We start from the raw sequence: 25,234 nt of genomic DNA, 5'->3' as shown, positions 1-25,234 counted from the left end.
AGGAGGGAACGGGAGAACTCCGAGAAAATCCACGAGCACGGTGTTTGTCCACCACAAAGTTCACTTGGCGGGGACTGGGATCGAACCCGGGAACCCAAGCACCAGAGGTGAACGCTCTATTACTGAGCCACCGCGCCCCCAATCTACGGCTCAAGTAAAAATTTGCAGAGTAGAATGAAAGGTGAAAACAACTGTCGCAGCGAGTTAGACTGGGAATCAAACTCAGATCTTGTCTCCAATGCAGGGACGTACCCACAAAGGGGTCTACCTCGTCCAGACCATCACCTCGAAACTTCCTAACTCAACATATATTTGTACACTTTCTAAGAAAATATATATACTTGTTTAACTGGGAAATGGTTGATGTAGCATGAAAATTTGATCTTGCACTTCATTTGTATCCTTTCTCTTATAAAATCAATCTAGTTCTATCATTTTTTCTGAAAATATAGGGGAAAATATTTTACACTTACTTATCGTCTTTTCGGGTGCAGAATAATACCCGTTCAATACTACATAGACCTGATGGTTTGGTGTAGTATTGGTTCCCTCACAACTAACATTTCTGGGTGAGCGTCTGCTCCAATGAGATGCGTGTAGAATGAACATTGTGCCATTCTTATCGGTTTATAAAACTCGCTTTTAAACTTTCTTTGAATAGAGTTTTTTTTTTAAATAAAAAAATATCCACGAAGACATAGGATTCTAAAACAAAGAGTCCAATATGAAAAAAAAAAAAGAAACGACGTAATGAATATGAAAGAACTCGAAAGCACTACCATTTTTAAGGAACTAATAAAAATGGAATGTATCTGTTTTCCGGGAACAAATACGGTAGTTCGACGAAAGAATATAAGTGACTATTATAGGAAAGAGTTCATATTGTGGATGAGGGTGTATACCGAATACGAAATCATGAGAACATTAGGCAAAGGGAAATACATTGTGTTTAGTTTCAATTAGATAAAAATCTCTTCGTAAGGAAAGGATTTTTACGAATGAAAGAATGAATGAACATTTAATAATATTCATAGCTATTCGTATATCACTGAGAGATAAGTATTTTTTCCCTTTTATTTTACTTTCTTGAGCACTGTTAGCAGAGATATTTCTCTTTTATCAGCCTCTTTCACGGCGGCTTTCACAATGCTTTTTAAAAAAGACTATTTATGTCACTTTAAACATACGTTGCTAGTTTAAAACTACAAATTTTGGAGAGAAACGGGGAAAATTGAAATAAAATATAGCATCCATTGATCAATGGGTTCAAGCTTGCAGGAAGGAAATCCTGAACTTGATGCAAACAAAGATAATGTCTACAAAGTATGTTTATAATAATCTCATTTGGGCACCCACACTCTTCTAGTTTGCATGACAGTAATTTAGAGCAATTTTAGTGCCGTTCCAAGTTCCGAGTGTCACGCGAAGCCTCGTTAGAAACCGAAACCAATAATTGCATAGTCTATAAAGAACAGGCAGAAATGATACGAGATAGAATCATCGAGTTTTGTGTGTGTGTTTTTTTAAAGACTAAAAAATAGTATTGGTTGTGGTCCTTAGCCTGCGTGGGCACAACCACGCTTCTCGTGCAATGAAATAATCTTATTGGTTGACTCGCGTGTATCTCTTCTTTCCATGGGTCTTAACATCGCGACAAATTCTGAAGTTCACCCTCTCGATTGCTTCCCACTCCAGGACCTGCGCACATTTTTAAAACTCTTCTATAAAACTTGACAACAACCACTACCTGAGCCATCAATCCATCACCGCTCACAGGTAAGTGACGAGTCTCTTCTCTCTTGCTCTCTCTCTCTCTCTCTCTCTCTGTCTCTCTCGTCACGCTCAATATTATCTCGCGCTCTTGAAACATGTATTCCTCTGTCACTGAAGTTCTTAGCGCTTAATTATTACGAATCAATTTACCGTCTCAAAATTAAAATAAATAAGGCTTTATTATTTTTTTTTCTTTTCCGTTATTCATTAACACATGTTAGTGAATAGCAGATAAAGGTTTGATTAAGTTATTTGCTACAAATTCTTTGATTAAAATCAACACAGTAGGAACCAGTGGCGTATTTAGGGGGCTATTGGGCTCAAGTCCCCTCCCGAAACAAATTTGTTAGTTTTTCACATTCTAATAATAATCCTTCTTAACATTTCTAAGAATTTCATTGAATTTCCATTTCCTTATGTTCTTTTTCCAGAAATAATACTGTATTTGTCAAATTTCATTCCATGTAAGATCTGCACTCTTTCTTTCTTTTGTCCATTTTGCTTTTCTGCTTGTTTTTCTTAGTTGTTACTTTCTTTCGTGATTTCTATCATACTTTCGACCCTTATTAGTTGTGATTCAAGTCGGCTGTCTCAGTAACACCAAAACTAAGAAAAACTGATGAGCAAAACTGGTGTTCCACACCAACTTGCACTGATATCAACATAACGGGACTTTACTTATTATAGCAAAGAAATATTTACATTGTTTAGTTATAAAGAATGGCAAATGTTTGAATTAAAGAAAATCAAAAGGGGGAATAAGTAGCCCGGGAAATTAGGTAGGCCAAGAGGATGCTTCCTTTTTCTTCTATGAACACAATAAAAGGTTAGATTCGCTGCTAAAATTTTTGTGTGTATCACATCACATAAGATTCACCAGTCTGCAATTCTTGTCATTAAAAGTGCAATCAGCATAACTGCGCTTCAACTTGTCTCAATATTTTCTTTCAGGTAAAAACGCATGCTGATAAAACTGAATATTTCCATTTTTTTTTCTAAAATGAAATCAGTTAAGTTGAAATGAGATTACAAATATGCAACGTGTGTTTGCAGGAGCGTCATTTCAGATTTGCCTGGGGGGGGGGTAAGTTCCTCCAACGACATATGAATTTCAAATATGTTTTCTAGTATATTAGTAGACAATCCATTAAAATATATTTAATTCTTAAACTCAGGTGGGCAATTGCCCCCACCCTGCTTCCCCAATAACGCTCTTGTGTGTTTGGGTGTTAAATTCTGAAAAGGAAAATTTAAGTGCCTATTCATGTGTTGTGCATAGTCCCATGAAACAAATTCTTTTTATTAATTATTATTTTTATTAGGAATTATTTTTATTTAAATTTGCGCAGTGATGGCATTTACATGAAGTCACATCGGTAAACATTTACGTTTCAGCGCTACACGCTAACGACAGAAACGTTGCTTAATGTATCTGATTATTTCTGAAGCTGTATAAAACTTCCTTTCCTTAACTTGTAACGATAGCAGATTTTTATACATTTGACTTTCCTCAAGAGCCGCCTCTGAATATACCAAAAATGAATATAACAGTGTTGAAGTGTTTATCTTACATGGAAAGAATCCTAATTCTAACCTAGGTCACCTGAGCTTCTGATAAATAACATTGTGTTCGTGAGTATTCTGAGGATTCTCTCGGTTCTTTCTATTCTCTTCATTCCATTAGGATTAATCATTCGTTCTGAAACGTTTCGAGGGAGAACCCATCTGACATTAAACGAAATATTCCGTTTTATTTCAGTATTTAGCGAATAGAAATCTTTGGTAAGGATATCAAAATGAAATTTGCTAACAATGTTCCTTCAATTACCGTTGTTTCTTTAGGTAATGTGTTTATGTAATGTTCTTTCCTTATTAGTAATGTTCTTTCACTATCATACATTTACGAAATATTACGTAATTGACTCTGATAAATATTTAAATATATGAGAAATCTATTTTAACAAAAGAAACACTGACGGAAGCTTAAAACCCACTGTATTTTAAATTATAATAAGTAACGGTTTCGAATATCTAACATATCATTCTTCAGACACTATCAAACATAAATGAGGTATTTTCATTTATGTTTGAGCGGGCCGCGGTGGCTCAGTGGTAGAGCGTTCACCTCTGGCGCTTGGGGTCCCGGGTTCGAACCCAGCCCCCGCCAAGTGAACTTTGTGGTGGACAAACACCGTGTGTGGGTTTTCTCGGTGTTCTCCCGTTTCCTCCCACTTTCTTCATTCCACCATTTCATTCATTGTTCATTATCACCGTCTCCTTTAGCCTAACCGGCATAACCGTGGGACGTAAAACTCAGAGATTTCATTTCATTTTCATTTATGTTTGATAGTGTCTGAAGAAGGATATGTTAGATATCCGAAACAGTTACTTATTACAATTTAAAATGCAGTGGGTTTTGAAGCTTTAGTCAGTGTTTGTTTTGTTAAAATAATCAATCCAAAGTCATGGATAGTCTTGCTATCGAAGAGAAATTTATGTGGTCTCCCCAAGAGAAGTTATTCGAAATGAAACGAAATCTTTAACTCAGCGTCCCACGGATATGTCCTTTAGACAAAAGAAGACGAGACGAGTGTTTAATGAAAGTGAATGATTATGACAGGATTGGCGGAATGCGAATGTAGGAAGAAACAGGAGAACATCGAGAAAACTCACGGACACGATATTTTCCACCATAAACTTGCTTGGCCTGGCATCAAACCAGGGACCCCCACCCTATCCGAAGTGAGCACTATACCACGGAGCCATCATACCATCTAGAAAAGCTGTTCGGAAAGCAATTTATTAGGAATTTAAATTTCCACATGTATGCTACTTTACAATTATGTTCAGAATAATGTTCAATTTGAAATTTATTATCATAGATAAAAGTAAAAGATTTTAAGGTAAATAATATAATGCACTACTTAGGATTTTCGATTACTTTTAGTACTTTTTAGATGAAAAAAAAAAATGAAGTAAAATGTGTCGTAAAATTAAATATAGTTACCGCTTCAAGCTGCAAACCTTAAGAAAAATATCCACTTTCTTTTCTCTAGTCTTATGCAAATGTTTTGGCATGTGTCTATGTGTCTATATGTGTGTTTTGATTCATATTTACAGATCATTTACAGAAATGTTCACGATTTTACAACGAATTCTAAATAGAAACTAGATAAACCTGCGCTCTCTACACAGCGCATCATTCATATATGAGCATGAATCTCCTTGTCATTCCACATAACATCTGTACATGTCCCTTTCCATGACACACGTCAAGGACGTCTTGATAAAAATCGGCAAGGGATAACATAAAAGAGATATTTTTTCGATTATTTTTTTTCAAAACCTCGCACCATTTGCAAGATTGAGCTTACTTCCGGTTGGAGATTCTAATTAATGTATGATCAGTGTTTCCTTTCTTCTTGCATGCAGTATGTAATAAACAAATACATTCCGCACACAATTATTTATAATGTCGGTGATATATGGTGTTCATTCGGCAAAACTCCAAACGATAAAGATTCATCTTAGCCTGGAGAAATGGTTATCCTTCGTTTTTAATTAGCATTTGGGCATGAAACAAACGCCTGAGCGATATACAACCCCTGTATACAACTATATGGTGTTGTAATGTATAACTCATAGGATATGATGTTTCACTTTCAATACTTCCACTGTACCCCTAAAAATTGTAATAAAGAAATAATGGCATTTTTTAAATGCGGTTTTCTAGATTTCATTATCGAAAGGATTGGGGACAAACATATAAACGTAGCATTTTAATATATAGATTTTTCAAATGGAAGTGAAGCATATATTTTTTAAAAAAGCATATTGTTTGTATATTTTCCATAAATCTATTCTCCCCGTGCAAAGAACGGGCATTTAAGAAAGTAGGTTTACATCACTTGACCTACATTACAATCGAACATTTTTGCGGGCAAACGAGGGTACCGCCACCTTGCCCCCTTGTAATGTGATCACATGGTGAAGGCTAATAATTAATATATCAGAAAACGACACACACATATATATGTAGCGTTATGAAGCAATATACACTTAACCATTTCATGAGATAACTTTTACGATACGTAATTATTATAAACTTAATTAAACCTGTCTTCTTACGTAGAAGAACATTTTTTGTTGTTGTTGTTGTTTTAAGTAATTACCTACAATCAGCAGACTCATTAAAGGGCTCGAAAATTGAACGGTTTCCGCTGTTGAATAAGGAACTTGGCTGATAGAATAAGTTAGTATTAAGTTTGTTTCTTGCGGTCGATAATAAACAGGACAAAATATGTTGAATGTATATATACAGAAATGAAAGACACTATGTTTGTAACGTAATAACTCTTGAACCATCCGAGCGATCTCAATCAAATTTTCAACATAGATAAAGTTCGGGCCTGGAAGTATTTTTATTATTTCACTTTGATGATACAACGTAGTGGACGGGAATGGGTAGGATATATATATATATATATATATATATATATATATAATGATAACTCTTGAACCACCTTACCAATCTCGATCAAATTTTCAACATAGATTATGTTTGGACCTGATTTCTCGTTAGTTCTATCATTTCACTTTGACGATGCAAGTTGGAGGAGGGGAAGGGAGATATTGAAAAATGATCGAAAATGACCGATGTAAGTGTCAGATTCATAGTTTTCGGGGTCGATGAGACGAAAGGTGACACTTCCAGTGACGTTTAAATCCAAATTCAGCCCCGTAACTTGGGAGAGAGGGATATATAAATGATTGAAAATGACTGATATTAGTGTCCAATCCATAGTTTTCGGGGTCGTTGAGATGGATAGTGACACTGCTAATGTCTTTTAAGTCCAAACTCATTCTCTATCAGCATGGGAGGTGTGAGGAATGGGGGCAGGCTTGGGATAACATCTAAAAATTATCGAAACCGACCGATATTGGTGTTCAATCTGCGATGAAATTTTCATGCTCGCTGAGATAAATAACAACATTCCCGATGCCGTTTAAGTATAAAACCAGCCTCCATCGACATGGAAGGTGAGAAAAGTAGAGCGTGGAAGAGTGTGATATTACTGTTTTTTATAATTATACTTTCATTCAAATGTTTATTCTGTGGGAGGGTGTTCAAATACTTTCCATAAACCTAGTATTGGAGCCTTGCTGGCTCAGTGGTAGACCGTTCACCTCTGGCGCATGGGATCCTTGGTTCGGTCCCAGATCGCGCCAAATGAGCTTTGTAATGGACACACACGTTGTGTATGGATTTTCTCGGGGTTCCCTAGTTTCCTCCCACTTTCTTCATTCCACCATTTTATTCATTTCTCATCATCACAGTCTCCTTTATCCTATCTGGCATAATCGTGGGTAGTAAAATTTAAAGATTTCATTTCATTTCAATTTTAAACTTAGTATACCCACGCGAAGACCGGGATTTCAGCTAGTTAATGCATATACAGGCTACTTAAAAATAACACCACCAAACTTCAGCATATGACTATTTAATCATCATCATCATAGGTATTCTGCCTTTATTGGCAGGTCACTTGCCGCAGCTGAGAAGCTTCCATGCTCCACGGTCCTCCGCTAAACTTTTCGTCTTCGCGTATGATCTTTCTGTTTTAATATCATCCATTAATTGTAGTCTCATTCGCCCCCTCCCTCTCTTTCCCGCCACCATACCCTCTAGGACGTCCCTCATGATACAATCTCTTCTTAGGCAATGTCCCAACCAGTTTCTCTTCCTCTTCCTAATAATATCTAAAAGTGTTCTTTTCTCACCCACCATTTCTAACACTCTCTCATTCGTTTTCCGCTCGACCCAACTAACTCTTTCCATTCTTCTCCACACCCACATTTCGAAGGCTTCCAGTCGATTTTCGTCACCCTTACGCAATGTCCACGTTTCCGCCCCATACAGCACAACACTCCACACGAAGCATTTTATGAGCCTTTTTCTCAACTCTTTGTTCAAGGTCCCACAAAACAGACTTTTCTTTCTTTTAAAGGCTTCTTTCGCCATTCCTATCCTTGCTTTTATTTCACGTTCGCATTTCATGTCATTACTAAGAACACTACCCAGGTATCGAAAACTATTCACTTGTTCTATTTTCTCCCCTCCTACTTTTATATTTGACACAGACCCCTTTGTTCCAATCACCATGGCTTTTGTCTTTCTAACATTTATTTTCATCCCATATTTTTCAAAGCCCCTTCTCATTTTTTCTAACATTTTATTGATTTTCTTTTAAGATTCTGCAACAATCTTTATATAGAGACTATTTAATATCTAATATAAATAAAAATAAAGAGTTCGTTTGTGTGTCTGTGTGCGGCCTGGGGACCAGACGAGTGGACCGATTGTTACCAAAATTTGGTCACTGGTACCTTGGACCAGGCCGCAGATCAAGACGAAGCTTTTTTTTTAAATTTCGAACCAGAGGGTCTCAGGGAGGGGGCGTTTACCGGGACCAGTCTGGGGACCAGACAAATTGACCGGGAGTTACCAAATTTTAGTCACGGTTACCTTGGTCCAGGCCCCAGCCAAGGCGAAGTGTTTTTTGTCAAAATTCGAACCAATGAGGTCTCAGGGGGCGTTTACACGGGCATGTAAAAGTATTAGAAAATGGACGATATTAGTATCGAATTCATAGTTTTCCGAACACTATTCATGAACTCACAAATTTCAACTCTTAAAAAATGTAATAAATTTAGAAAACATGAGCCATGGCAACAATTGCAAAGTGCCAGTTGGAATCTTAAAATATGGGGTGAAAATTGGGAGTGCTGTCAATTTCAAAGATCGAATAATGGACGTTTGGTGCACATTAGAAGCAGTCTTAAATTCATACTGGTTAGCTATAGAACAAAAATAAGCATACCATTGGTTTTTTGGGAAAATTCGCTATTAAAATGAGGTGTCACAAACTATGGTTTTCATTTTTCAAACTTCACTTTAATTCAAAATGGTGGATTTCAAGATGCCTGCCGTCAAGGATACCCTTACCGTATCACTACCCTCTAGGCATAATATGTATTGTAGAAGCTTTTATCAACTTATTATCATTAATACGCGGGTTAGAAGCGGAGGTAAGGGACTTTCGCACGTAGTAAGCGAACAATTAAATGCCTGTAAGTTTTCCCCAAATGGGTGTATCTCAAAACTAGCTTCACCATTGTCTTCCTGATTAAATTCTAGCCCGAAATTATGTATCATATTATCCTATTCCCATTTAAAAAACTTGACCTTAATTCAAAATGGCGGATTTCAAGATGGCTGCCGTCGAGGTCATACCTCCCATAAAACTTCCCCCTAGGCCTCATATGTATCTACATGGTTGTTCTTTCATTAACGCTCCGTTTACAAAGGTTAGTAAGGGACTTCTGCAGTAATCTCTAATTTCTGTCATCAAAAATAATACATATATGTCCTCTATCAGCTAGAAAAATTTCATTAAAATCGGAGCCGGACAATTGGGTGATGTCCCTTGTAAGTAAAGTCTTGACTCGACTACGGTAGGTCCCATAGTTTTGGAGCTATGGACCTTTTAAAATTCATTTTTTCATGTTTTCGACAGCTTATAACTCCGAAAGGAAGGATTTGAGCACCCAGGTTGGTCTATACTTTTTGTCTTATCTTGGTGTCAGGAATCACCTCCCAAACGTTGTCAATGTTGTTTTGAAACACCCTGTATACTTTGTTGTATTGTTTCAGTATAAAATGGACATAGGTCTCTATCTGAAACATTTATAAGTGAATAAAATAAAAATGGAACAATGACAGACAGAAGACTGTGGTAGTTATTATTACAACCACTGATCTTGGTAAAGCATTCGCAACCATTTAGGATTGATCTGCCATATAACCCTTGTAACATAAGAGTTAAGCGTCTGCATGTTTGAGTATTTAATATAATTTCAGTACAGGCACGACTTACCATTGAAGTTATCCATTACGGTTCTTATTTTCATTATAGGTTTCTGCAAATTGGTTTCTGAAATGTTCAATGTCATGCATCTGCGTTCTCAAGCGTAATTATAGATAACATGGTTATATATTACTTGTTTCATCAGAAACCTAAAGAAATATAAACTTTAACATTATATATGCACATTATCATACTATTGTTTGCATAACAATGGTTATTTTTATAGAAAGTCATTTGAGTTGCTGAAGATTGCCTCCGTTCTTTTCCTGTATGAAACCTTTCACTCCAAAACAGGATGGGCTGTTTGCAACAAAACACGGTACGAAATTGAATCTTACTTCTAAACAAATAATTCCTCACGGGACATCCAGTGAACCAAAAATGTTATCGCCATAATAGGACAATAAAAAGTGATTTCAGTAAGACACCTTTAGCACCCCTAGTGGGATAGGAAGGGGTGACAAGTAAAAATAAACGAAAACGACTGACATTAGTGTCGAATCCATAGTTTTCGGTGTTGCTGAGATCCACATTTACACTCCTGGTGCCGTTTTAGTCTAAGTTTAGTCTACAGTGGTTGTAACACACCCTTTGCGCCACTAGGGGTGGGAGTAACAAGAAAGTGACATGAAAAGGTTATCCAAAGCGACCAATATTACTGTCAAATTCATACTTTTCGGGATCTGAAAGTGGCTAAGGCGTTTGAAAGTTCACCAAGGCTGGTTTTGAATCATGTCACTTACCTAGTATGTTAAAAGATATTAGGGTGCTGAGTGTTTCAAAATGTCTGCCACAAGTAGAGTACCGTTACACTTTCATTAAAATATGTATACTAAGGGGAATGTGATTTAAACATTTTCCATAAACCTATTCTTTCCGTGCGAAGAACGGACATTTCAGATAGTATTTAAAAAAGTATAAATGAAACAGACAATTATATCGAAAAATCTTTTTCTAGCCATTTTCTTTCAGTTTCCTGACAAAATATGAAAATAACAATAAATGAAACGTAAGTTTAATGTCCCACAGTTTTAGCCTCTATGCAAAAGAAAATGGTAATAAATAAAAGAAAGTGAACGGTAATGGAAGAAGTGGAGGGAAAAAAAGATACCAAAGACGAGGGATTTGAGCCAGGTCATAGGTTCTCCGTGGCTATGCCACTGGCTCAAAGTGTCAGTTGTTATTTCTGCTTATTTTCTGGTATTCGGAAGAAGAAGAGGAATGTTGTGCACAAATTCTTTTTCTTAAAAAGAAAACTTACCAGGAATTAAGACTCTTTTCGTTCTTACTTTTTTCTGCGCATAATTCTTATTTCCAGGTTCTGCTGCATTAATAAAATACTCATGTCGCCATATTATAGCACTGCTGAAAGTAGTACCTTTCAAGTATTAACCGTTTCCAACGCAGGCTTTCTTGCGGATATAATGGGGTTGCAGTTGGCCACTATATGCGAAAGGCATCCCCTTAATAGTAGTGACACATAAAAGCAATTTAATTTAGCTCAGGGGGTAGGGACAAAGTTCCTCCGGAAATAAACCTGAAAAGAATACTGTTCTAACTCGTACTCTTTAAAAGATCAGATAACTGTGTATTGAGGGGAATGCTTGAGTGGCACTGGATTACCGCTTCTTGTGAAATCAACTAAGTCGAGGAGTGCAAGCTCTGAAACGAAGCGAAATGAAATATTTTTCAATTTTACATCCTTCGCATATGATGGCTACGCCAAAGGAGACGATGATGAGAAATGAGTGCAATGCTGGAATGAATAAAGTGGGAAAAAACGGGACAACCCCGAGAAAACCCACGCGCATGGTGTTTGTCCACCACAGAGTCCACTTGGCGCGAGCTGGGACCAAACCAGGGACTCCATGCACCACAGGTGAACGCTCTACCACTGAGCCATCGTGGCCCCAGTGCAAGGTCTGGTCAGAGGAAATATAGACCAATCGTACTCAACAGATGCTGTTGTATAATGGCGTCGTGAGGACAATTGAGGAACTACTTAAAAGAAAGAAGTAGTGAGCTCTGGTCTAAAAATCTAGCATTAACGGCGAAAGCAGCCAAGAGGCTGGCCACACATTACCCAGGGTATGAGTGCCATAAGCCGGTTGGTAGGCTCTTCATTCCTAAGGGATGTTGGGCCAGAAGTCCTTACTTTCGAGCAAAGATAGAAGAGAAGAAAGTATGGTGGTCGTGAAAAAATATAATTAAAGATTTCATCGGATATACTCGTTTCGTAATTTATTTTTAAATATCTGTCCGCCCGTTCGTTCATCCGGCATATGTATACTCACCTAGAGGCCATACCGTATAACGTATCCACACCAAATAATAATAAAACAATTACTTGTTTTCATAAGATTCTCCAGAGGGGTTTAAATGTCACTCCTAAGCCCGAAAAAAAGGTGAAAATAAAAAGTGCATTTTCTCGAAAGTAGCACTATTGATTTTATTTGTATTCCGTAAATTATCCGTGAATATTTCATTAACAAATTTATACTGTAGCAAAAATCGTTTCTCTGCGGGGAAAAAAATCAGGATGGGCCATCGCATGGTTGGGTTCTTTTCGGACGATTTTTTTTTTTAAAAATAACTCAAACGAGTTTGCTCATATTTGATAAACGAATGTTTTATTAATAACCTAAAAAAACTCACAAGGGGTAGCTTTACTGTTTAGGGTGAGTTATGTACGGATGGTTTTCTCAAAAACTATTCAGGCAATCTTGTTCATATTTCATAAGTAAATGTTCTACCAGCAAACCTACAGTATGGTAGAAATCACTTTTCATTAAAATTTTACAAGGGGTAGTGCTCTTGGGGTGAGTTTTTTTTCGGATGATTTTCTGAGTAACTGCTCATAAAATTTTGTTTGATGCATTCCAAGCGAAATCAGTCAATTCAGAAAAATGTTGTAGCTTCACTGTCTTCGATTTTGTTCGTGTTTTGGTATGTTATGAGATATCAAGAGAGGTGTTGAAATGCAAAATGGCAAATGCTGATGGTTCACCGTTTCCAAGATAGAGGGCACTGAACACGTGGAAAATGCTCCAAACTTGCATATATTAAAATATTTGTAATTACAGTGTGGTGAATGTGAAGAACATGACACTTTGTACATATAGAAATACAGGGGAACATACAAAAAGTAAGAAAACAATATCACCATTGTTGCAATCACAATGGTGAGTCAAAGATAAAGGTCATTAACGCAAAAGTGACCCAAGTTTGGTCATCTTTTTGGAGTAGAAGGGGAAAGAACCACTAACTTTAATTTTGTGACTGACAACCTTGGACCTTCCTCAGAACATCAATGTATATTTCAGCTGGTGATATGATGCCCCTTCCTGTGTATGGATGTTATTGTAACTCAATGTTGTCAATATCAATCACATTGCAAAAGGGCCTGGAGAAAAATTGTTCACCATGTGGGAAAATAACCTGCCGTGATATGTCTCCTTGCACAACAAATATGATTTAGTAGTTCACAGTATTGTCCGAGTTATCAAAGGTGCAATATGGCTGTATTCAGATAATGAAAAACATAGTTGAATAGTATATGTAATATAGATGTCTATGATTACAACCCATATGTTCAGCACAAAAGACATATTATCATACCAATAGGAAGTTGACATGTAAAATTAATGATTACACAATCTGCAACATAAAAGTATGTGTGTCATCAGCAATTCCTTGGAACACACTACCATTGCTGTGTACACATTCCAGAAGAAAGTCTACAGCTTTTAAAACAGCATCTACCACACATAGAGAAAGTTGTGTACTTCACAGAGGCGCCGATAGCCAGTATAAGAACAAAAAAAAAAAAAAAAATTAAAAAATAATCAGCCTAGTGCACCATAAGGAAGACTTCAACCTTGAGGCAGATTGGCATCCGCAACTCGGCAAAGACATAATTCGTACGACATTCATGTGCGTTGCATTTAGTCACGAAATTATCACTTGTGTTGTTTTTAGATAACTCGGACAATACTGTGAACCACCAAATCATATTTGTTGTGCAAGGAGATATACCACGGCAGGTTATTTTCCCACATAATGAACAATTTTTCTCCAGGCCCTTTTGCAATGTGACTGATATTGAAAACATTGAGTTACAATAACACCCATACACAGGAAGGGGCAACATATCACCAGCTGAAATATGTACCTCATTACATACCAAAACACGAGCAAAATCGAAGACCTTGCAACTACACTCACGTGCTGATTTCACTTGGAGTGCACCGTTTATATTTCATAAATAAACGTTCCATTAACAATCCTATAAACGGCATAAATCATGTAGCATGAAAAATTCTACAATAGTTAGTGCTCTTCTGAATGAGGTAACTTCGATACAGTTTTGCAAAAATGTCTACCATATTTTTTTTTCACATTTTGTGAATAAATGTTTCAGAATAACTACAGCATGATATGTTCAATTTAAGGAATGTGAGCGAAAAAGCTTAGTGCGGTGAACTTTCTTTTTAATGTGTTTTCGTATTCAATCACTTCTTGAAGTCGATTTTACTAGTTATTTCCTCAATGAGAAGAGAAACGAAATCACCAAGATCTCCTGGATGCTATACTGTTCATGCTAACTCCAAAGCACGTTTGGTTGCATAACGAAATGTAAAATGAAATATTTCAGTTTAACGTCCGACAATATTATGCTTGTTAGACTAAAGGAGACGATGAATAAAGCAATTGAGTTGAGTTGATTTTGAGTTCAACGCCCCAGCGAGGCTATATGAGACGGGACCTACTGATTAACGTGAAATCCGAACTAAGGTTACAAGTTTTGACTCTAACAAAAGAAAGAAGGAAAAAAGAAAAGTAACTTTCAAAATGTTGCAATAAAATTACGATTTTGCTGGTTACATATTTTCCGAGTGTTCTTGTGTTCTGACAGTAGCGACTGTGTAATATTCATTAGTTCATAGGAAAATGGATTTACAGAACATGAAGTATGTTAATTAAAAGAAAAGAAAAAGCTATTTTAAAGTTATATTCTACGTACAACTCTTTGCAAAACAAATAAACGTATTATTAGCACCCTAATAACACCATCTGCATTCTTAGTTTCTCCAAAGCTAATAAAAGGAAGTAACAAGTCTTTCTCATCTTATATATACGATATATAATATATCGTGTTTATTCACTACTGATTCAGAACTTTTAAAGTGAAAAAAAAAAAGATTTTTTTACATATATTTATCGTATGCATTAATGTCTAACGGTTAATCCTCGCAGCGTTTCACGGAAGCGAGATATGTTAGAACACGTATGACAATTATCCAGAAGCGAAATTAAAGCAACACGTATTCATTGTTTCATTAAAAGATTGTATATTTTTTAAGAGAATTTCAAACTGTAGTACATATACTTTCTTGTTTATCCACTTTCTTATATTCATAATATATTTTTTGTCGTCTACTGGTTTGCTTTTGAATCTCCTTTTCTATTTTACATTTAAAAATATTAAAAAAAAATCTTTTCAATTATTTAGTTTTCATATACAGCTAGTATATGATTTTGAAACAACGTTAAAAAATACGGAAACAATCACCAGTGGAATATTTGAGACTTGAATCTTGGTGTTAATGTTTGTCAGTCGGATGCTTTACCACATAAGATAGCATCGATTTTATTAGTTTGTTTGTATTGATTATTCCTGAAGTAAAAGTAACGGAATAAACTGTTCGTTAGAAATAGCCCATCTGACTATGAATGTTTTCAATCAGGATTTTCTGTTTCATGTGTTCAAAAGAATGATTTTCCTCTCTGTAATGACAAGTTAATCTGTATTAAACATAATAATAATAATAATAATAATAATAATAATAATAATAATAATAATAATAATAATAATAATAATAATAATAATAATAATATAACACTGAAATATATATATATATATATATATATATATATATATATATATATATATATATATATATATATACATGCTGTTTAAGAATTAAATGAAGGGAGCATTTTTGTCCTTGTTTCTCTTTAAAGAGCAATCACGTGGAGAGTAAACGACGAACACGATCAATGAAATACTTCCGATGTTGACCAAGGTTGGTATACTGATAGACGCATAGACGTTGACAATTCTAGTATGTATATACAGGGTAGTCCAAAAGAGTGGAAACACCCTAGTAAGTTGTAAACGCTGCCAAATGTAACCAAAATAACAATGCAAGTGAGGATAGATCACGCACAGCCGCATACGAGGCATCATCATTGGCGTCCTAAGAGAAGCACGCGTAGTGTGGTCCGTGAAACTATTCCTGCCGTAAACGTCGCCAACACCTAATGGCCCACTTGCCTGCAATTGTCGATCGTCGATATAGCGACGCGTTGAAGAATTGCCGGTAGTGTGACACTGGCGGCAGGGTTTCGTCGAGTCAAAACAGATATCTAGAGTCGGGGTGTTGAAGTTACCACCGCGTAGCAGCGAGGACTTCATTTTGGTCCGCGCTCTTTCGATTCGCCGCTGAGAATCACGAAGGGACTAACACGAACAATCGCTAGTCATGTGCATGTGGTTATTACTATATATTATTTTTTTCCTGACGAATTGTTTCCAAAGTGAGCTCCAGGCGCTAAGAGTAACCTTTGCAGCTTCGTTATGAAGTGAAAAATTTTGAGGTGAGTGCGTATAATTGTATGAATTTAAATGGCAACTGTCGCTGATCATTAGAAAAAGAATATGGGAGAACTAGAAAATAATGTAAACAGACGAGCGTGATTTTGTTATAAAATTATATGGCGAACGCACATTGAACTCGTCCTGTAACAGTGAGTGCTATTTGCCGTATGACGAAACTCTTTTGTTGGGAGAATAACAAAGGATCAATCGTAATGGTTAGCGCTAGAAGAAAAGTAACAGTACCATTCCATTTCTACAAAAATTTGCTCTTACAATGATATATCAGATGCTATGCTTTCTATTGAAAACAATTGCATAAAATTCAAGATTAAGAAAATCATTATGATGTGTTCCCAAACATTCTCTCTAATCTCTATTCTTCAACTACATTGTTACTTGGTTATATTTTGCAGCGTTTGCAACTTAATTGGGTGTTACCACACTTTTGGATTACCCTGTAGTGTGTAGACTTTTGCTTCTCGAGCTAGAGTAATCAAATTTGGGGTTTTGGACTTAGTCAATTTAAAAAAAAATCTTTCTGAGTAATGTAGTTCTAAAAGTTTTTAAGTAAACTAGCTGAACCTGCCTCTCTACACAGTGCATCATTCACACATGACCATGAATCTCTTTGTCTATCCTCACAACATTTGTTCAGGTCCCTTTACAGACACAAGTGAAAGACGTCCTGATATAAATCGGCAAGAGGTACTATACAGGCGATATTTTTCGATTTTTTTTCAATATCTCGCACCATTTGCAAGATTGAGCCTACTTATGATTGGAGTTTCTTATTCATGTATAATCACTTTTTCTCTTGCATGCTGTATGTAATAAGCAAAGACACTACACACAATTAATTATAATGTTAGTTATATATGGTGTTCATTGGGCAAAACACTCCAAATAATAAAGATTCATCTTAGCCTGGAGAAATGGTTATCCTTCGTTTTTAACTAGCATTTGGGCATTAAACAAGCTCCTGAGGGATATACAACCCCTGTATACAACTATATGGCGTTGGAATATATAACTCATAGGATATGATTATTTACTTTCTTAAAGTTTCGACACTTCCATTGTACCCCTAAAAATGTAATAAAGAAATAAGGGCCACGTTTTTAAATATTCAATTAGAACTTGACAATCTACACAAAATTTGGAATCGGCAAGCGAAAACGGCACGTTTCTAGCGCTTGTGGTTTTCAAGGTCTCATTGTCGATAGGATTGGAGACAAACATATAAAGCTAGCATTTCAATATATAGGTGATGACACATCACCTTTAAATTAAAGTAGATATACAACCCGGAAGTAAAAGTGTAGACATTTTTTTTATAATTTCCATCATTGGTTGAGATCGCATTATGTGACATAATATAGTGGCCTTGTACGTTTACGCATGTATCCTATGTTTTTAAGTGCCATTGCTTTTTGTGACAGTCATATTCGATATCACACTTCAGTGATCTTAAGCAGACTTTGAAACCCTTTGTGCAAAAGTTTATTACTGTAAATTATATGAATACTTAAAAACTATAACATATTAGCTATTCTTTTAATACATACGGAAAACAAATTCTTATTTCTATAAAAATGAAAATAACAACATCTGTAATTGACAATCTATTTTCCTTTATTGTACATAAATTTCAATTGTGACACTCGTAACGTCCAGCAGTCATTTCAGTCTGGGAAAGAAGATTTCAGAGCACGAGGCTGTGAATTGCTGTTTACATCAATTTATTTTTAATTAATTCTATGATATCTTATAGAATAGAACCTCTTGTATTTCTGTATGGATGATTTCGTACATAAGAATCCCCGCACCAAAATTTCGAGATACAAGAAACAAATGTCACTCGTAACTGTAAGTTACACAATAACATTAAACGGATCGGTGTCAAATGTGCCAACTTCATATCGTGTTGTAGTTGAAGCAAGCGTTAACAAATGAAATTTCGTTCTTCCCAAAAAGTGCATTTCGGATTTTCGTCTTTTTCATCTCTAAACAGTTTCACCACCGATAAAAACCAACTTTCGCATGTTTGTCACAATCATCCGTAGCCAGGTTAACAAGAAAAACAAAATACAAAAGGGCGCTTGCACAGAGAAACAATAAGCGAGAAAAACACTTTTGCATCAGGAGCCAATGGATCGAAGTGATACCTGAGTATATGCAACCACTTTTGCATCTCAGCTTGTTAGTGTTGAATACATTCTAGGAGTAAGATGGAGTGTATTTCAGATTTACGTCTTCTTGTAAACAGTTTGGCTGATCTGAACCAAATTCTGAATGCCCATTAGAACCCCCGGTAACTAGGTTCAGAATAAAAATATTCAGTTCGCTTTAACTTTTGATTTTAAAATCTGTCTAGTTAAGTAACAACAAAGCGTAACGTGACCAATTTGGTTGTTAAAATAATAAGGACTTGACACTAAAATAACATTCGGTTGTTGTATATCTTATTTCTAGCAAAATGACAGAAGGAAATAAGATTATGGCGTATTACGGAAGGTATTCAAATGTAGGAACGTCGGCACAAGAAACAAAATTAAGCCTGTTACAACACGATACTAAAACCAATAGTCATGTATGGTTCAGAAGGTTGGCTAATGACCAGGAGAGGAGGATGAATAGTTAGTGAGGTGGGAAAGAAAGTTTCTCAGAAAATTATATGGACCAATAAGAGAGGATAAAATGTGGCGCATAAGAACAAATTCAGAATTTCAAGATCTATACGACCAATCAAATATAATTGTATGAATCAAACAAGAAAGACTAAGATGGGCAGGAAGTGTACAGCCCATGAACGGAAGTAGAACGGCTAAGTAGGTTCTTGAAATGTAGAAAATGTGATATATCTTCGCTCGAAATGTACCGGAAACTGCACTAAACTTTCTCTTTCTAATTCCCTGAACTAAATCATGTTATGCTACTGAAATATTTGTTTATGAAATAACAAAACTGTTTTCGGAAAAATTCTTTCGCAGAAAATATCCTCCAAAATAATAAAATACTTTCTGTGGATTTTTGCATGAGAAATGACTTGCGCTATACAGTATATTAGGTTTACCAATAAAATAGTTTGTTTATGAGACACCGACTAAATAGGATGACTAGTATTTCAGAAAATTGTTTAAAAAGAAGTAAATTCCTTTGTGGACATTCTTGTGAAAAATGATTCACGCAACATTATCCATATATTAAAATGCTAGGTTCATATGTTTGTCTCCAAAGAAAAGCTTATATGTTTGTCTCCAATAGTTTTGACAATGAGATATCGAAAAACACAAGTGCTAGAAACGTGCCGTTTTCACTAGTCAATTCCAAATTTTGTGAACATTGTCCAGTTCTAATTGAATATTGAAGAAACATGGTCGTTATTTTTTATTTCATTTTTAGGGATGCGCTGGAAGTGTTGAAGTTTTAAAAACGTAAAGCATCATATCCTATGAGCTATACATTCCAAAATCACACGTTTATATACCGGGCTATTATATCTCTCTGGCGTTTGTTTCATGGCCAAATAATAATGAAAAACGAAGGATAACCATTCCTCCAGGCTAAGATGAATCTTTATTGTTTGGAGTGTTTTATCCAATGAACACCACATATCACTGACATTATAATTAATTGTGTATGTAATGAATTTACTTATTACATACTGCATGCAAGAAGAAAGAAAACACTAATCATACATGAATTAGAAACTCCAACCGGAAGTAGGATCAAATCTTGCAAATGGTGTGAGATATTGAAAAAAATCGAAAAAATCTCCCCTTTACGATCCCCTTGCTGATTTTTATCAAGATGCACACAAGTATACCAAATTTCACCTCCCTACGACAATTGTAACCCAAACGCTTATCTTTGGTGAGCGGGGTTTCTGTAATTTTTGTCTCTATAGGAATATTCCGTTTATGAGTACTCTCGTTATTCACTTCTGTCTGTAAAGGGACATGTACAGATGTTGTGAGGATAGACAAGGAGATTCATGCTCATATGAGAACGATCCATTGTGTAGACAGCGCTAGTTAATCTAGTAATGTTACTATATAGGTAACCAAGAAAGTTCTGTCGCTTTTTGTGGAGGTCTGCGTTCAATTGGCTCTAACACGGTCAGTTAAATGCGAACGGAGAGAAGGTGAAGATCAATAGTTGGTGTGAGTATATCCAACAGACTAACTGGTTGTGGCAGTTCAGTTACACCGTGAACTTGCGTAAGGACAGAGTAAACATGGGACCTCCACAGAGCATCATAAGGGCGTGTATGCTGTACGAGTTCAAACTAGGGTCAAACTCCGCTGCAGCGGGGCGGAAGGTATGCCAGGGGTTTTGTAAAGGTGTCGCGACTATGCGAACAGTGCAGCGGTGGTTTAACAAGTTTAGAAACGATGACGAAACAATCGAAGACGCACCACGTGCCGAAAAATCAACACATGTACAAAATGAAGATCTTCAGGCAGCAATTGAGGTGAACAGTGGCCAGACATGAGAGGAACTGGGATTGCAATTCAGTGTGAGTGGAGAAACCATTCGGCAACACCTCCATCAACTTCGGAAACATTACAAGTCGGGTCGATGGGTCCCACATGATTTGACTCCGGGCCAGAAGGCAACGCGAGCAGACATCTATGTTTCTTTGCTGTCTCGTCCGAGGAAGAAGCGATTTCTGGACAGGCTGTTGACATGTGATCAGAAGTGGGTACTGTACGAAGCTCCACAGCGCCGTCATCATTGGTTAACATCCCATGAACCGATTCCAAAACAGCCGAAGCCAGCACTGCACTAGAAGAAGGTTCTCCTGTGTGTTTACTGGACTGCTCACGGCATAGTGCATGTGCTGGTCAGAGCATCAATGTAGCTGTGTACTGTCAGCAGTTGAGCCGTGTTCAAGAAAAACTCAAAATTCTGGAGAAAGCAATTCTGAGTCGCAAAGGGGTCCTCCTGTTACAGGACAACGCTAAGCCCCACGTGGTTTGGATGACCCGGGACACCATTCTACACCTTGGATGAGAAACACTATTGCATCCAGCATACTCCCCGGACATTGCAACGTCCGATTATTACCTGTTCCATTCCTTTTACAATCATCTTAGAGGACGCTGGTTCAAATCCCTAATAGAAGTGCAAAATGCACTTGATACCTTCTTCTCTTCACGGCCCACCAAGTTCTACCGCGATGAAATCCATGGCCTTCCGGAACGTTGACAGAAGGTCATCGATGTTGATGAGGGACTATTTTTGATCTTCCAGGTACCACTTAGGTGACATATTGATGTTCGAAGGTGGTGGGTGAGAAACCGACAGAACTTTCTTGGTTACCTTTATAATAAAATATGAATGAAATCACCTAAGTATTTTTTTTTCGAAAAAACATCAAGAAATAAACTCTCTCCAACGCTAAAGTACTCGTTGTAGACGTATGCATGAGAAATGACTTAACCCTATTGTAGAATTATTAATGGAACATTTTTTTAGAATGAACAAAATTGCCTGAGTCATTTTTCAGAAAATCATCCGAAAATTAACTCATCCCAAATAATTGTGGATTTTTTTAAAGGATAAATCAGTTGTCAACTTGTCATTTCTTTATCGAAAAATTTATTAATGAAAAATGATGAGAATTTCCTGTAAAGTTTTCGAGAGAATTATTTGGGAAAAACAACTCTTTCCCAAGAGCAAACTACCCTTTGAAAAGTTTAAAAAGAGAAACAACTTATCCCGCAGTGAAGTGTTATTAAATGAAATATACTCTTACGAAATATGAACAAAATCATCTGAGTCATTTTTGAAAAAAAAATCCAAGAAAAAAAAACACCCTAAGAGGAAATTATTCCTTCTGGATTTTTCGTTAAAAATGACTTATACCATATTATATACTAGTTAATGGAATATTAATTGACGAAATACGAACAAAACCGTCAGAATCGTATTTGAGAAAACAGCAAATTTTGATTTTTACCTTTCATCAAGTTCCTTCATTTCGAAAATTGCAAGAAAATTCGAAAAACGTCCCTAGGGAATCTTGTAAAAAGAAAGTTAGGGGAGCTAACATTAACATCGTAACGAACTGACGGACAAACATCCAAAAATTCGTTTTTCTAGCCATAAAACATGTAAATCAGTTCAGATCTGAAATTTTCAGGATCACCATTTCTTCTCTCCTATTGTTACTTGAAAGTGAAAAGGGCCGCAGAGGTTCAGTGGTAGAGCGTTCACCTCTGGCGTCTGGGGTCCCTGGTTCGATCCCAGCTCGCGCCAAATGAACTTTGTGGTGGGCAAACACCGTGTGCGTGGGTTTCCTGGGGGTTCTCCCGTTTCCTTCCACTTTCTTCATTAAAACCATTTCTCTCATTTCTCATCATCACCGTCTCCTTTAGCCTAGCCGGCATAATCGTGGGACGTTGAACTCAAAGATTTCATTTCATTCCATTGGAAAGTGAAATTGGACTCTAGACATTCAACCCACCTTTCGTGTAAAGAAAAGGGAAGGAAAGAAATGACAGTGTAAAATATGTATTGTAAGGAGGTTTACTAAGAGCTGCTCAGAAAATTATGGAAAATAGAATGCATATCCAGAAACGACGACAAGAACACTAGAAACAAAAATGTGATTGTACTATTATCACATCCATCTAATATTTAATTTCTAAGTGGATTCTCAGAAGCTATGCGCGTACACAAAATTACTACGAGTTTTAAATTTATAAATTACGAGTAAGTGTGATCAATAGAATGTAGATATATAATAGCTAAAAAAATTTTGATAATGCTTTCATTACAAGGCTAGCAGAAATGATCGTTCTTTGCACGGGGAGAATAGCTTTATTCAAATAAGCTTATTTGAAATCCTTCCCTCTTAGGGTACATATTTCAAAGTGTAAAGATAAAAAACAGAACAGATACTATACTTTTAGTATACCTTTTCAAACACCCTATCCCCATATAATATATCCTTTAACCAAATTCTTATAATTTAGAAACCCACTTTGAGGTGAGTACTATGTTCTAAAACTAATTTCGAGTTCGAGTCATCCGTTGCCTCGATCCCGAAAACTATATCTGAACAAAAACATCGGAGGTGCAGAAAGTGCAGTCAAGTTCGTCAGCTTCGAAAAGTGTTGAGATGAGGATGGATGAGCCAAGTTCCTTGGCCACTGCATTTGAAACGAACATTGGAACTTGACGCGAGGTGTCTTACATATTCGAATACACCAAGATCAGCGCCAAGGCTTGTAGTGGCCCCAAATCCACCACGCTCACAAACACCATCCCTAAGGTTCGTCAAACATCATTTTCCTTGACACCTCGTGGAGGATTATAAGTATTCCTTGTTTGTGTTACGAACCACCAATCTTACTGCAGTACACTGTATATGTGCCTTAGCACCTTACCGAAGTTGATATTCCTAAGGTTGGTGGTGGCCCCAAACCCACCACGCCCAACACCACTATTTCTAAGGCTAATTAAAATAATTTTCCTTGACACCTCACTCCAAGTTCCAGTGTTCGTTTCAGATGCAGTGGCCAAGGAAGCTGGCTCATCCATCTTCATCTCAACACATTTTGAGGCTGACGAATTTGGTTGATCATTTTGCACCTCTGGTGTTCAGATTTCACTTCTTTTTGTAGTTCACCATGTCAATACCGTATATTGGGATTCTCAATTGTGGCATATTGTTGGATTTAAATTTAGAATTGTGCATTTTTAAAGGTGTCATAATGTGTCACATGCAACATTAGTTCCCAAGAGCTCTCCCACCGGGAATCGAACCCAGGACCCTGTACAAAAAGGCGTACATGCTAGCCACTAGACTAGCAGGGAGAATTTATTTTGCAAAATGTCTGTCAGAGAGTTATGTCCAAACGAGATTCTAATGACTACTCTTCCCGAGATACAAAATCACGATCGCTAACATCTCATTTTCCATTACCAAAATCCGAAGAGTATCAACAGGGCCCCAAAACCTTTGATGCTAAATCCTCGATGCTATATCACTAGACATGCTGGTGTTTCAATATACTTAGTTGTTCTCTACCCTTCCACATTGCGAAATTACGGAGTTTATTATATGACGCACATGTTGCGCAGTTTCATACTGCCTCGGGTTTTCCTTCCAATGGTATACACCTTTCAAATAGTTTCTAAACTTAATTATATTTGCCACTAACATATATAAAAATCGAACAATTGGATTTTTCATTTCTTGGAAAACATTATTTCCAAATACCCCCACCTCTACATTCTCTTACTTATCAATTTAATTTCAATGTCTTTTTAATACCAATGACTGCAATAAAAAAAATATTCACCGAAAAAAGAAAAAAATATTAGCTTTCCTTGTCTGGGTTTCCAACCGCGAAATTTACGGCAGTATGTACGCGCCTTAGCCCACTTTTCTTTTTAAAAGTTAATTGATTCACTGATCGTGCCTCATTAACTTCTTAACTACTTATTATTAGGTTTCACTTGTTTACCTCGCCCACTGAGAAAAAAAGTATGTGGCTTACGTAAAAACGTATACATCAGGACCTTCATTTCAGATTTTGCTTGCGGGGGAGGCAAGACCCTTTGATATAAGTAAAATTTTGCGTTTTTCAATGATTTGCTACTATTTTATGAACAAAATCCATTTAAATCTCAAGCTCAGGGCAGGGCAATTGCCCCTCTCCACCCCCTAAAAGACGCCCCTGGGTTACATTTGTAGACTAAATTATGTAGTTTTTGGACTTAACGTACCGTAACACGGGGTTACTTTGCACAAAATATAAAAAGAGTTTCACAGTCCTCTGTTGGCAAAACTATGAACAATAAAGAGAAAGTTTCAACTGCCACTGTAAGATAGAACATCTAACTGTATTTTGGCTAT

General features: G+C 36.5%; 1 protein-coding gene across 1 annotated transcript in view; it reads left to right on the top strand.

Moving 5' to 3' along the window:
* The first annotated feature begins 1,698 nt into the window (after positions 1–1,698).
* Positions 1,699–25,234, top strand: part of LOC145687641 (uncharacterized) — an 80,667-nt gene continuing 57,131 nt past the window's right edge. The window contains exon 1 of the mRNA XM_081761106.1: positions 1,699–1,776. The gene's annotated coding sequence lies outside the window, so the exon portion shown is untranslated. The remainder of the gene's footprint in view (positions 1,777–25,234) is intronic.

The sequence above is a fragment of the Thermobia domestica genome, chromosome 6 (genome assembly GCF_964235325.1).
Source record: "Thermobia domestica chromosome 6, izTheDome1.hap1.1, whole genome shotgun sequence".
Taxonomy (NCBI): Eukaryota; Metazoa; Arthropoda; class Insecta; order Zygentoma; family Lepismatidae; genus Thermobia; species Thermobia domestica.
The sequence above is the reverse complement of the archived record's forward strand: the minus strand, read 5'-3'. Positions and strand labels throughout refer to the sequence as shown.